Source organism: Leucopleurus acutus, assembly GCF_964270905.1.
Source record: "Leucopleurus acutus genome assembly, chromosome: 4".
Taxonomy (NCBI): Eukaryota; Metazoa; Chordata; class Mammalia; order Artiodactyla; family Delphinidae; genus Leucopleurus; species Leucopleurus acutus.
In genome coordinates this window covers 60,339,302-60,352,824 of record NC_139146.1, presented here as the reverse complement: position 1 = coordinate 60,352,824, position 13,523 = coordinate 60,339,302, and positions in this window count along the sequence as shown.

The window sequence follows — 13,523 nt, the reverse complement described above, 5'->3', positions numbered from 1 at the left end:
TTACGCCTATGTTCTCTTCTAAGAGTTTTATAGTGTCTGGCCTTGCAATTAGGTCTTTAATCCATTTTGAGTTTATTTTTGTGTATGGTGTTAGGGAGTGTTCTAACTTCATTTCTTTACAGGTAGCTGTCCAATTTTCCCAGCACCAGTTATTGAAGAGGCAGGCTTTTCTCCATTGTATATTCTTGCTTCCTTTATCAAAAATAAGGTGACCGGGCTTCCCTGGTGGCGCAGTGGTTGGGAGTCCACCTGCCGATGCAGGGGACACGGGTTCGTGCCCCGGTCCGGGAAGATCCCACATGCCGCGGAGCGGCTGGGCCCGTGAGCCATGGCCGCTGAGCCTGCGCGTCCGGAGCCTGTGCTCCACAGCGGGAGAGGCCACAACAGTGAGAGGCCCGTGTACCACAAAAAAAAAAAAAAAAAAAAAAAAAAAGGTGACCATATGTGCATGGGTTTATCTCTAGGTTTTCTATCCTGTTCCATTGATCTATATTTCTGTTTTTGTGCCAGTACCATACTGTCTTGATTACTGTAGCTTTGTAATATAGTCTGAGGTCAGGGAGCCTGATTCCTCCATCTCTGGTTTTCTTTCTCAAGATTGCTTTGGCTATTCGGGGTCTTTTGTGTTTCCATACAAATTGTGAAATTTTTTGTTCTTGTTCTGTGAAATATGCCATTGGTAGTTTCATAGGGATTGCACTGAATCTGTAGATTGCTTTGGGTAGTATAGTCATTTTCACAATGTTGATTCTTCCAATCCAAGAAATTGGTATAGCTCTCCATCTGTTTGTATCATCTTTAATTTCTTTCATGAGTGTCTTACAGTTTTCTGCAAACAGGTCTCTTTTTTAATATGTTTTCTTTGTATTTAATTTTTGATAGTTTTTGATAGTTGGTTAATATGTGCCTGGGCATGTTTCTCCTTGGATTTATCCTGTATGGGACTCTCTGCGCTTCATGGACTTGAATAACTATTTCCTTTCCATATTAGGGAAGTTTTCAACTATAATCTCTTCAAATATTTTCTCAGTCCCTTTCTTTTTCTCTTCTTCTTCTGGGACCCCTATAATTCAAATGTTGGTGCGTTTAATGTTGTCCCAGAGGTCTCTGAGACTGTCCTCAGTTCTTTTCATTCTTTTTTTCTTTATTCTGCTCTGCAGTAGTTATTTCCACTATTTTATCTTCCAGATCACTTATCCATTCTTCTGCCTCTGTTATTCTGCTGTTGATTCCTTCCAGAGAATTTTAAATTTTATTTATTGTGTTGTTCACCGTTGTTTGTTTGCTCTTTAGTTCTTCTAGGTCCCTGTTAAACGTTTCTTGTATTTTCTCCATTGTATTTCCAAGATTTTGGATCATCCTGACTATCATTACTCTGAATTATTTTTTCAGGTAGACTGCCTGTTTTCTCTTCATTTGTTTGGTCTGGTGGGTTTTTACCTTGCTCCTTCATCTGCTGTGTATTTCTGTGTCTTCTCATTTTGCTTAAGTAACTGTGTTTGGGGTCTCCTTTTCGCAGACTGCAGGTTCATAGTTCCCGTTGTTTTTGGTGTCTGCCCCCAATGGTTAAGGTTGGTTCAGTGGGTTGTGTAGGCTTCCTGGAGGAGGGAACTGGTGCCTGTGTTCTGGAGGATATGGCTGGATATTGTCTTTCTCGTGGGCAGGACCACGTCCTGTGCTGTGTTTTGGGGTGTCTGTGAACTTATTATGATTTTAGGCAGCCTCTCTGCTAATGGGTGGGTTTGTGTTCCTGTCTTGCTAGTTGTTTGGCATGAGGTGTCCAGCACTGGAGCTTGCTGGCAGTTGGGTAGAACTGGTCTTAGTGTTGAGATGGAAATCTCTGGGAGAGCTGTCGCCATTTGGTATTACGTAGGGCCAGGAGGTGTCTGGTGGACCAATGTCCTGAACATAGCTCTCCCACCTCAAACGCTCAGGCCTGACACCCGGCCAGAGCACCAAGACCCTGTCAGCCACGTGACTCAGAAGAAAAGGGAGAAAATAAATAAATAAAGTAAAGTAAAATAAAATAGTTATAAAAATAAAATAAATTATTAAAATAGAAAAAAAAAGTAATTAAAAAACAAAAAAAGAAGAGAGCAACCAAACCAATAAACAAATCCACCAATGATAAAAAGCACTAAAAACTATAGTAAGGTAAACATAAAAATCAGAAAATAGTCGCATACAGCAAACCCCAAGTCTACAGTTGCTCCCAAAGTCCACTGCCTCAGTTTTGGGATGATTCGTTGTCTATTCAGGTACTCCACAGATGCAGGGTACATCAAGTTGATTGCGGAGATTTAATCCGCTACTGCTGGGGCTGAATGGAGAAATTTCCCTTTCTCTTTTTTGTTTGCACAGCTGCTGGGGTTCAGCTTTGGGTTTGGCCCCACCTCTGCATGTAGGTCACCCTCTGGCTTCCTTTTTTCACTCAGAGAGGAGGGGTGAAAGGAGTGGCTAATTATGTGGCTCTGGCTCACTCAGGTTGGTGGGAGGGACGGGTACAGAATTCAGGGCGAGCCTGTAGCAGCAGAGGCCAATCTGATGTTGCAACAGCCTGAGGCACACCATGTGTTCTCCTGGGGAAGTTGTCCCTGGATCACGGGACCTTAGCAGTGGTGGGTTGCACAGGCTCCTAGGAGGGGAGGTGTAGATAGTTACCTGTACTTGCACACAGGATTCTTGGTGGCTGCAGCAGCAGCAGCGTTAAGGTTTCTTGCCCGTCTCTAGTGTCTGCGCTGATAGCCGCAGTTCGTGCCCATCTCTGGAGCTCCTTTAGGCAGTGCTCTGAATCCCCTCTCCTCATGCACCCCGAAACAATGGTCTCTTGACTCTTAGGCAGTTCCAGACTTTTTCCCTGACTCAATTCTGGATAGCTGTGGCACACTAGCCTCCTTCAGGCTGTGTTCACGTAGTCTACCCCAGTCCTCTCCCTGCGATCCAACCGAAGCCCGAGCCTCAGCTCCCAGCCCTCATCTGCCCTGGTGGGTGAGCAGACAAGCCTCTCAGGCTGGTGAGTGCTGGTCCGCACCGATCCTCTGTGCGGGAATCTCTCCGCTTTGCCCTCTGCAGCCCTGTTGCTCTGCTCTCCTCCGTGGCTCCGAAGCTTCCCTCCCCAGCTTCCCCACCACTGAAGGGGCTTCCTAGTGTATTGAAACTTTTCCTCCTTCACAGCTCCCTCCCAGAGGTGCAGGTCCTGTCCCTACTCTTTTGTCTCTGTTTTTTCTTTTTTCTTTTGCCTTACCCAGGTACATGGGGATTTTCTTGCCTTTTGGGAAGTCTGCGTTCAGTAGGTGTTCTGTAGGAGTTGTTCCACATGTAGATGTAGTTTTGATGTATCTGTGGGCAGGAAGGTGATCCCCATGTCTTACTCCTCCACCATCTTGAAGGTCCCTCCTCTGGAATCTTCAATATGCTAATGTGCTTGATATTTTATAGTGCTAATGTGACTCAATATGCTAATATATTCTAAATCAGAGCAGCATTTCCTAAAAATTATTTATTCACAACTTTGTTGTTTTCCATGGAGCACAGTGTTCCATAGTACATGGTTGGGAGATTTTGTCTAGAATCCTGGGAATGAAAATGAGTTACAGGCAAATAAGGGCCATGTGCTAGAGGTAGAAGAGGTCATATTGAAAACAGACTGTGTATGAAAGGTGAGAGAGAGACTAGGGCTGTGACTCCTATGAATTTGATTTGAGATATGAACAGGAAATGTAAAATGTATATGTGTGTGTATGCCATGCATGTATTATATTTTAAATGTATAGACTGTTTGCAATCATCCTGGGAGAGAAAACAGATTGAGAAGAACTTCTAAAGCTCTAACATCTTAGGAGGAGGAATGAAAACAAACAAACAAAAAATTGAATATAAATGGCCAGTGATATAAGAGAAAAAACCAAGAGAGTATCAAGAAAAGGAAAAGTCTTTCCAAATTAAGGGGGTTGATAAACTGTATTAAATGTTGTTGAGAAGTTAACTAAAGAAAAGAAGTATACACTAAAAATAAAAATAGGGAGGTTTCTGTTAAAGAGGCAAAAATTTCAATTGTTAGTTTGTTGATCTTCCCCCAGTGCAAAAATATTTTAAGGGCAGAACCTGAGTCTTAAATCTTATGTCCTACTGATTTACAATGCAGTTGAAATGTAAGTAGCTTATTCGATTTGATTTGATTGTTAATTTGATTTGATTGCTTATTTGATTTGATTTGATTGCTTATTTGATTTGATTGTTAATGTCTGAAAGAGTGCCATAATATCTATTTATCTTTCTCTGCAAAATAAGCACATACAATTTATCTTCCAACAAATTGATACGATAGAAACAATTAATTTGGTACTGGACATTCTAGATTCAAGAAATGTAAGAATTCTGAATATAAGTTTTGATTCCGAAGAATTAAGTAATATCTCAAAATGCTGATTCTAAAATTAAATAAATATGTTATAATTCACATGATGCCATTTTTATAAATTAAAATTTTTATTTCCATGAATATATATCAACAAATATATTTTAACAGTTTAATTATTAAGTCAAACCCTAAAGAAAGATTAATGAGATCGTCTTTAATTTAGGTTGCCCATGTATATGAATTACAATGTAGCATAAACAAACATAGATCTACATTTTTAGACTGATTAAGTGGTTCTGTGTTAGAGCCCAGCCATATCAATAATTTATTTTTAACAGCTTTATTGAGGTATAATTGTTATATAAGAAGAAATGCACATATTTAAGTTGTACAATTTGATGAATTTGGAAATATGCAACACCCATGTTACCATCATCAAAATAAAGGTAATAGATATATCTGCACCTCCCAGAATTTCCTGTGTCCTTAGCTTTTTGTTGTTTTTTTCTGGGTAAGAACACAGCATTAAGAGCTACCCTCTTAAATTCTGAAGTGCACAATACCATACTGTAACTACAGGCATCATGTTGTATAGTGGATCTCTAGAAATTATCCATCTAGTATAACTGAAACTTTATACCCATGGAAAAACAACAACTCCCCATTTCCTCCAACACCTTATCACTGCCAACCAGTACTGTATTCTCTGCTTCTATGAGTTTGACTACTTTAGATTCCCAAGTAAGTGGAATCAATGGGTTTATATCCAAAAGAATATCGAGGAGCCATCTGCACTCCCATGTTCATTGCAACATTATTCACAATAGTCAAGATGTGAAAACAACCCATGTATCCACTGACTGATGAATGGTAAAGAAAATGGGATATTATTCAGCCTTATGAAAAGAAGGAAATGCTGCCATTTGTGACAACGTGGATGAACCTGGAAGACGTTAATGAGTGAAATAAGCCAGTCACAGTCATTGTTTAACAAGTTCCTCAGTTCTTCCGGTATACATCAGATTGTGAGATCCACTCTGCTAAATTAATCCAAATGAGCAACAAAATGTAAAGCCACTGTTCTATTTTCATTTTCAACATGGTTATAAAGAAAATTCATGTTGTTATATTTAACATGTCAAGTATATAAAATATACTTGGTGCTTAATAAAATAATGTTTTTATTTTTTTGTTTTTGTTTTTTGTTTTTTGCGGTACGCGGGCCTCTCACTGCTGTGGCCTATCCCGTTGCGGAGCACAGGCTCCGGACGCGCAGGCTCAGTGGCCATGGCTCACGGGCCCAGCCACTCCGCAGCATGTGGGATCTTCCCAGGCCGGGGCACGAACCCGTGTCCCCTGCATCGGCAGGCGGACTCTCAACCACTGTGCCACCAGGGAAGCTCTAATGTTTTTAATTAATTAGAAATACAGTCTAGTTTCCTAGATCAGTGATGTTCCATGGAGACTATCTAATACATAAAATTTGAATTTTTAAGCCAAATTTATACAATTGTTTTAAGTTTCTGATAGAAACTCTTTTCTTCCAAGCATGCATATGTTTCCAACATGCTATATAATATAATCAGGTAATCTTACTGGTGGCTGAACAGCTGGTGTTCTTGGACTTCCACCCTGATAACTCAGATCCTCTCTATTTTTGCTCTTCTAATCTGGCCACAAACAACCTCATTTTTTATTCCATTTCACTCCCTCATATCTGCTCATTAATCATAACTTTTGATAATATGTAACTTTGTTCATCATGCCTTGTATTGTCCATGATATGTGTGTATTGTCTTTTCTGTATGTATATCCTCCAGTGGCAGTTCCTTTATTCATAAAGAATATGATTTGGCCCAAATAACTACTGATACTCTTTAGGAAGATTTTTTTTCCCTTATTGGCTGATAGCCATCCTGTAATCTACTCAACTGTGACTAGGGAGATGATTTACATGGCAACAATATAGTAACCAATGCATAAAGAACTGCTAGGCTATTTTTTCAACAGCAGACTGGATGAAGTAGTTTCCTTTAAAAAAAATCTGGGGCTGTTAAAGGTATTTGAAGGAGACAACAAAAACAAAACAAAATAAAAACTCTTCTCTAGTACATCAGGACAAATTGATGCATGCAGTTCCTTGTAACTCAGCAAAGCAATGACGTCTTCACTTAAAGATGAGTTTATTGTTTAGAACAAGGCATTATATGCCTATTCATATATTTCAATAAGATGTAAACACCAAATCTATATCACCATGTATTAAACACATGAAACGCTTATGACATAATTTCACATTCTTAGGGGGAAATTTTCCTAGGTATAAAAGAGATTCAATAAAGAAAGGCAAGAAATAACAAAAAAGGTACTAATTCAGAGATCCAATATAACATATATAAATTATTATTTTTCATATAATATCAATTAAAATTAACTAGGCATGTTTACTTTCTGAGTAAACTGTTGGTAAATAAACTCCGTTAAAAAATGACACATCTAAAAATTCATTACTGAATTAGAATTTAAAAATTAGAATCATGAAATTTTTATATTTATGAACATATTTAATAAAGGAAAAGTGAGTGTTTTAATCTCAGTCCTTTCGTGCTCCTAACATTCCAGGTGAAATTAGTTTGAAAGCTTCAGTATATAGCAATGTAATTTTCCTATGTATGCTTTCACAGGTTCTAAATTAAGAAAAAAATAGTTGTTAATCCGTTCTGCTTTTAGTGTTAGCCTTAAACTTTTCAATTTTCAATTACTTACTTTAGACATTTTACTAAGTTAAAAACAATTCATAAATGATTGCATTTTGGCAGTAGCTATATTTGAACAGACTATATATTTGCTCAAGGAATAAATTCATAATGAATTGAAGCTTAAGTTTTATAATTTTGATATCTAGCATATATTAAAATCTCTAAAAAGTCATTTTGTCAATTATCAGATAATTTCTTCTTGAATAAGGAGAAATGCAATGTCACTTTCTGACCATGAGTTTTGTAACACAATATGTGCAAGTTCTTCATTTAAAACTGTTGTATTTCAAGAAATTTCATCACTAATATTGTAATTTCTTAAATTGAATATGTGAACCAACTGCTAATTTTGAGAAGTGAAAAAGGAAAAAGAAATGTTTTGAAGTTTAATGATGAACATCTCAAATCATGTAAATTCTCTAACTGAGAAGCCAGAAACACCCTCATCCATTAGTACTATTTTGTCCTCCCTTCTTTCACACTGAACTTCCTGTAAATTAAGGGGCTACTTCTATTTTTCAATCATATCAAAGTTTCTATTGATGAGTCCTAGAGAGACAGTCTTTTTTCCTTTACTCTTTACCCCTGACACCTCTTACTAAATACACAGGCTTTCTAATTCTCTTAAGTTTTCAGTTACAAAACAATATATTCCATTTGATGTCATTTTATTTAATGACATTGAGATAAACAGTTTCAAATGACTTTTGGAGCAGTTTATTAAAATTTTCATTAGCCTTGAAAGCATGTTTCAAATTAGAGATTATTCACACCATACACTAAAATATAATAAATGTTTATAGAGAGCAAAAAAAGAACTGGCAGAAACTAACTCACTCAATCCAAACTAATCTCTGTTCTTGGGAGAGAGTACTATCAAGCTCATGATATTCTTTCACGTGGAGTAAATATGACTGACAGGAAATGTCATAAAGTTCCTCTTTAAAAGTGCAGTGTACTTGTCTTTTAACCTCCTCGGGAAGAGCTGAAACTACTATACAACAGTTTCGTGTATACCGATGCTGAGACCTTGACAGTACTTTCCTTATTACTGCAAATTATCAATTTTCCTTATTACTGCAAATTATCAAATTATCCAGACCAGCTTCTCAGGAGTCATTTTTCTCCAAACATGTTACATCAGAAGCAGGAAGCTTAATTTCCCCTAATACCTGGTTAAATAAGAAAAGGGTTTTTTAAATGTAAAATAGATAGCTAGTGGGAAGCAGCTGCATAGCACAAGGAGATCAGCTCCCTGCTTTGTGACCACCTAGAGGGGTGGGATAGGGAGGGTGGGAGGGAGATGCAAGAAGGAGGGGATGTGAGGATATATGTATATGTGTAACTGATTCACTTTGTCGTACAGCAGAAACTAATACAACATCGTAAAGCAATTATACTCCAAAAAAGATGTTTAAAAAAGTGGTATTTAAATTATTATTGGCTCAATGATTCCTTTTACTTATAAAAACATAATTTATTAATACTATAGGAATCAAAACTATCTCCAACAGTTTCAGTAATACAAAGTTTTCATTAATACATTGTAAACTATACTAAAGTAAGAACAAATTTTTCTTGCAATTGCAGAACCTAAAAAAGAATCTGGAACATAATTCTCAAATATCATTATTGAAAGAATTCCTACATTAATAATATATTTAAATAAAAGCACATCTAATAATGAAGTCTAAATATAGTCAATGTTAATTTTTCTTCTTTCATAATTATTTTCTCTCTTTTAATCTCTTCCAGAGATACCCTCACCCAGAAATAATGTTTACCAGCTCTCTGGGCATCCCTTAACCCAGTCAAATTGACACATAAAGTTAACTACAACAGCAAGTATCTACAATTTGCTATAATCTAAATGCACAAATACTTCAAATAACCCAGGAATTAAAACTCTCAGCACTGAATGTGGCTGAAAAGATATCTGGGAGCTGATCTATGAGTATACTATCTTAGCCAATTTTTGGAAAAACTAGGAAATTCCATGCAAACCCTCTGCCAATTGGAAAACCACAATTGGTTTCCAAAAATTTCAGGCACTTGATCCAAAGTTTTTTTTATCTTCACTGTTTTACATTTCCAATAAAAATTCTGACATAACTGCCTAGCTAGATGATTTCTATAGATTTTGTAATGGTAATGTGGATTAGAATTCAAAACACGTCACAAAGATATATTTCATTCAGAATGACAGAAAGTACTTTGGAATCAGTTTTCTATTTTGCAAAACTGATGTTATAAATAATGGATCTATAGATGCTCTTTTGGTTTGTTTAACTTGTTTTGTATTTCTTTTGATGCTGTTCAGATAAAGGAACTTTAACCCCATTCTTTCCATTCACAGTAAGTCATTTATAGACTCTGAGAGTATTCTTATTGATTTCACTATTTCCCCCAACAAATAAAACAGTTTGAAATGTAGCCCTAAGAGCAAAATAAAGTAGTGCGCTAAGCCACTAGCAGTCATGACCAGGGTAGGCTTTGATTTCACATCAATTTTCCTTCACCACAAATGTAATTTGGGGATAAATATTGCTATGAAAATTCAGTGAACGATTTTACAGTGCTTGCAACATGGCAAGTGAAGATACTTTGTGCCCAACACAATTTAATTTGCTAGTGGTCATTTCATTTTTAACAGCTTCTCTAGAATTGAATATATATGAGTGTCTGCCCTCCACTCCACAAACCTTTGAAATGATCATTTGGAAATTACTGAGCTTTCTCTCCCCTAAAAATGGCTTGTACCTTTCATTTATGTGTATTTACCTCTTTGTACTTTTCATTTTCCCAAATACTATCATCCCTTAGTATTCAGCTCAAAGCCCAGGTTCTCCCCTAAAGACTTCCTTTACATGATCTTTAATTTACCTAAAAATAGTGCAGAAAAAGAAAGTGACATATACACTTTTGGGGTAACTATTTTCCTAATGAGGGTTAACTACTAATAAATAGGTAAGTTACATAAATTATGATTCACAAAGGAACATTTTGGAAGTGTGAGAGTTACTAGGGCTGCATTTGATTTTCATTGTGCATTTCATAGTTTATTCAACCAATACACAATTTTAGGACATTTCAGTTATTTCTAGTCATTTATAATTAAAAATAATATTTTATGCATATGTCAGTTTACATATTTACTGGTTCATAATTGATATGCAATGCTAGAAGATAATTGGTGAGTCAAAGTTTTAGTTTACATGTAGTTTTGTTATATATTGCTGTTTTTGTCTCCATTATAGAGGCCCATTTGCATCCAGTCTAAGAGTATATGAATCCTAGCAGCCTCAAAATGGTATATGTTGTTAAACTTTGGGATATTTTCAAATCTTTTAGTTTATAAAGCTAAACCAAAAATGAGATCTCAGTTTCATTTTAAATTTAAATTACATTTACACTTATATGAATGAGATTGAATATTTTTCATAAGTTTAAGAGACATGTAACCATATTAATTTCATTTTCTGTGAACTGTGCTCATTTGTCTGTTCTTCCGTTAGTTTTTGCTCTTTTTAATTGACTTGGAGCACTCTCTACACTAGATCTGCTTGACTCTCACCTATGATATAATTTGCAAAGGTAAACACATACGTACTTACATACACGATATATATGACCATCCAACACATTTTTAATGCACTCAAATTTGTCCCCTCAAACTTGCTATTCCCTCAAGATTTTGAGTCATTGTTGCAAAACTAGTCTCTCCTCCCAAAATATAAAGGAGAAGTTTTCTGTAAGAAATTATTTGATTTCATTGGTAATTTTTAAATTTAGAATCTACCATGGTGAATGATGAGATATGTGGATCTAGCAAATTAGCACAAATGTCCAGAAATCAAACAGAAAATAACATAAACAAATTAACTTCCTCTCCATCCTCCCTGTCTTTTTCCTTTTTTTCTCCTCCTGTTTCTCTTACATCATTCTTTCCTTTCTATGTTTCTTGTTATTTCCCATTTTGTTTCTGAAAGTATCTATGGTAACAAAAAAGAATACTGTAAAACATAATAGCTGAAACAAAAACTAAGGCAAAAGAAGAAATTTAAAAAGCTTTATAAATATATTGAATTAGAAAATATTGGACAGAAATCTCATGTGACTGTTTACATAATCACTTAATCAAAGTCACTTAACTAATCAGTGATAAAACAGAATCTGAACCCAGTTAACTATAATTCCATAAAAGCCCCACAAAACCACAGTATGAACATCTAATCAACCTAAACCAAAAATGTATGACTTAGGTCAATGCTAACAACACGAAAATAATATATTCCTGACAGATAAAAGTATGCTGTATGCTGAAAGGTCATATTACAAAGAGCAGCCCTATGCAATTTGAAAATCTTCCCATTCCATTAATTTTTCTTTTGTACAGATATATATTTGATCAGGGTTAGACCTGAATATATTTTACTCTACAGATTATCTTCTCAGTAAAACAATCAAAAAGAGATTATCTTTCAATTTAGGAGGCTATTTTAGATTTGTATTTCCAATTAACACATAACAAAATTGAGTCAAGAATGAAAGAGGCCAAGGTATATTCATTGTATTTGTTTATTCTTAATACTATTTTGTTGATGAGAAAACAAAGAGAGGTTATGGCTAATGATAAAGAGGATTTGTTGTTAAAAGAAAATCTTCATGCGAGGAGCAACAGAAAGAAAACAAAGATAACAATGTAAAAATTATTTTAATTAGTTCTTCGTTGCTAGAAAGATATCTTTCCTAATTTTTCAGTAGATCAATCATTTAAAAATTTAATTAGATACTTAAAGAGCTATCAGCCTTTACAGTTTATTACAACAAAATCAGGTTCACAGGATAGCACTTAATCAGAAGGTTCTGTTCATAGTTCATACCACCACATCAGGGCCAAATTATCAAACTGGTGCAAAGATGAATTAAAATAGAAATGACTTTTATAAAGTAAAAAATGCTACCTCATTAATCAAGACAAATTAATTTGATTTTAATCTTTCCAAATGCATATGATGATTAAGGAGTCATAAAATATCTAAAGATATAAACATTTGTATAAATTGTTTCCTATGTGAAAATAACAAATTGGAAAAAAAATATTTTTATAGCAATCAATTAAGTTACTTCCTATGGTTTTGTAAGTGTTAGATAAAATTATTTCTCTGGTAAACTTTAATAGGCAATATTTATGAGAGAATATTTTACAGATCTAAAAAATTAAGTCACTTAATATTTAAGTTAGTTTTTAAACCTGTAGATTCCTTTAATATGAAATAGAATGTACCCGTATGCTGATACATGATGGAATTATATATAATTACATATTTTATATATATATATTTAAATTACATTTATCATATATACTGTGAGCAAACATGTACAAGTATAAATGTATATTTTTATATTTTAAGAAAATATATTTTTTCTATATTTTTAATCTTTTGAATTATTTTTTGTTGGTTTTGCCATGAAAATATTTTGAACATGGTTTTTAGTGTTTTGCTAGAAATTATATATATTTATATACATATATACATATATATAAATATGCATATATATATATGTCCATGTATGTGTGTATGTACATTGATTAATGGTTTCTTTTTTGGCTTATGAAATTAAACACATCCTCAGAAAATCGTTCCCACTAATACAGTACATCAAAATCCTCACATATTTTCTACTAATCCTTCTGGGATTTTATTTTTAATGTTCAAAACTTCTATCTTTTCTGAATTTATTTCTCTAAGAAGTAAGGTAGACATCACCTTTCCTTTTGTTCCCCCCCAAGTGGGAAAATGCTACTATCTAAGTTTTCCAAATGCTACTGGAAAATGAATCATTTACTTATTGATACAAAATGATACAAGACAAAACAATATATAATACAAGATAATGTAATAATGTCTATTATTTCATTGATTGGTTTCTCTCTTCTTGGGCTACTATCACATGGCTTCGATTCATTTACATGGAAATAATTATATATTAGTTCTAGTCACCTTTCACTAATTCAATTTTTCAGAATTTTCATGGACAATTTTCCCAATATTTTTATATCAACTCTAGAATCAATGTGCCTAGTTCTCAAAGTGAAGAAACACCAAAAAACCTAATCCTATTGGTATTTTTATTAAGATTGTATAGAAATCATTTATGGAAAGTTGACATCTTCATGGTAGCAATGTTTATTTGCAAGTAAAACAAATCATGCCTTTGATATTTAATATTCTTATTCTTCTGCCTAAAATAGTAATTTTATCTCTTATTTCCTAATTCCCCTATTTAAAAACTTTTTAAAAACTTCAACATCTATAATGTCAATCATAAGGTTATATCCTTTTTGCCAATTACGATTCCTAGTCATTTTGTTCCCGGTATAAATCCAGACCATATGACTT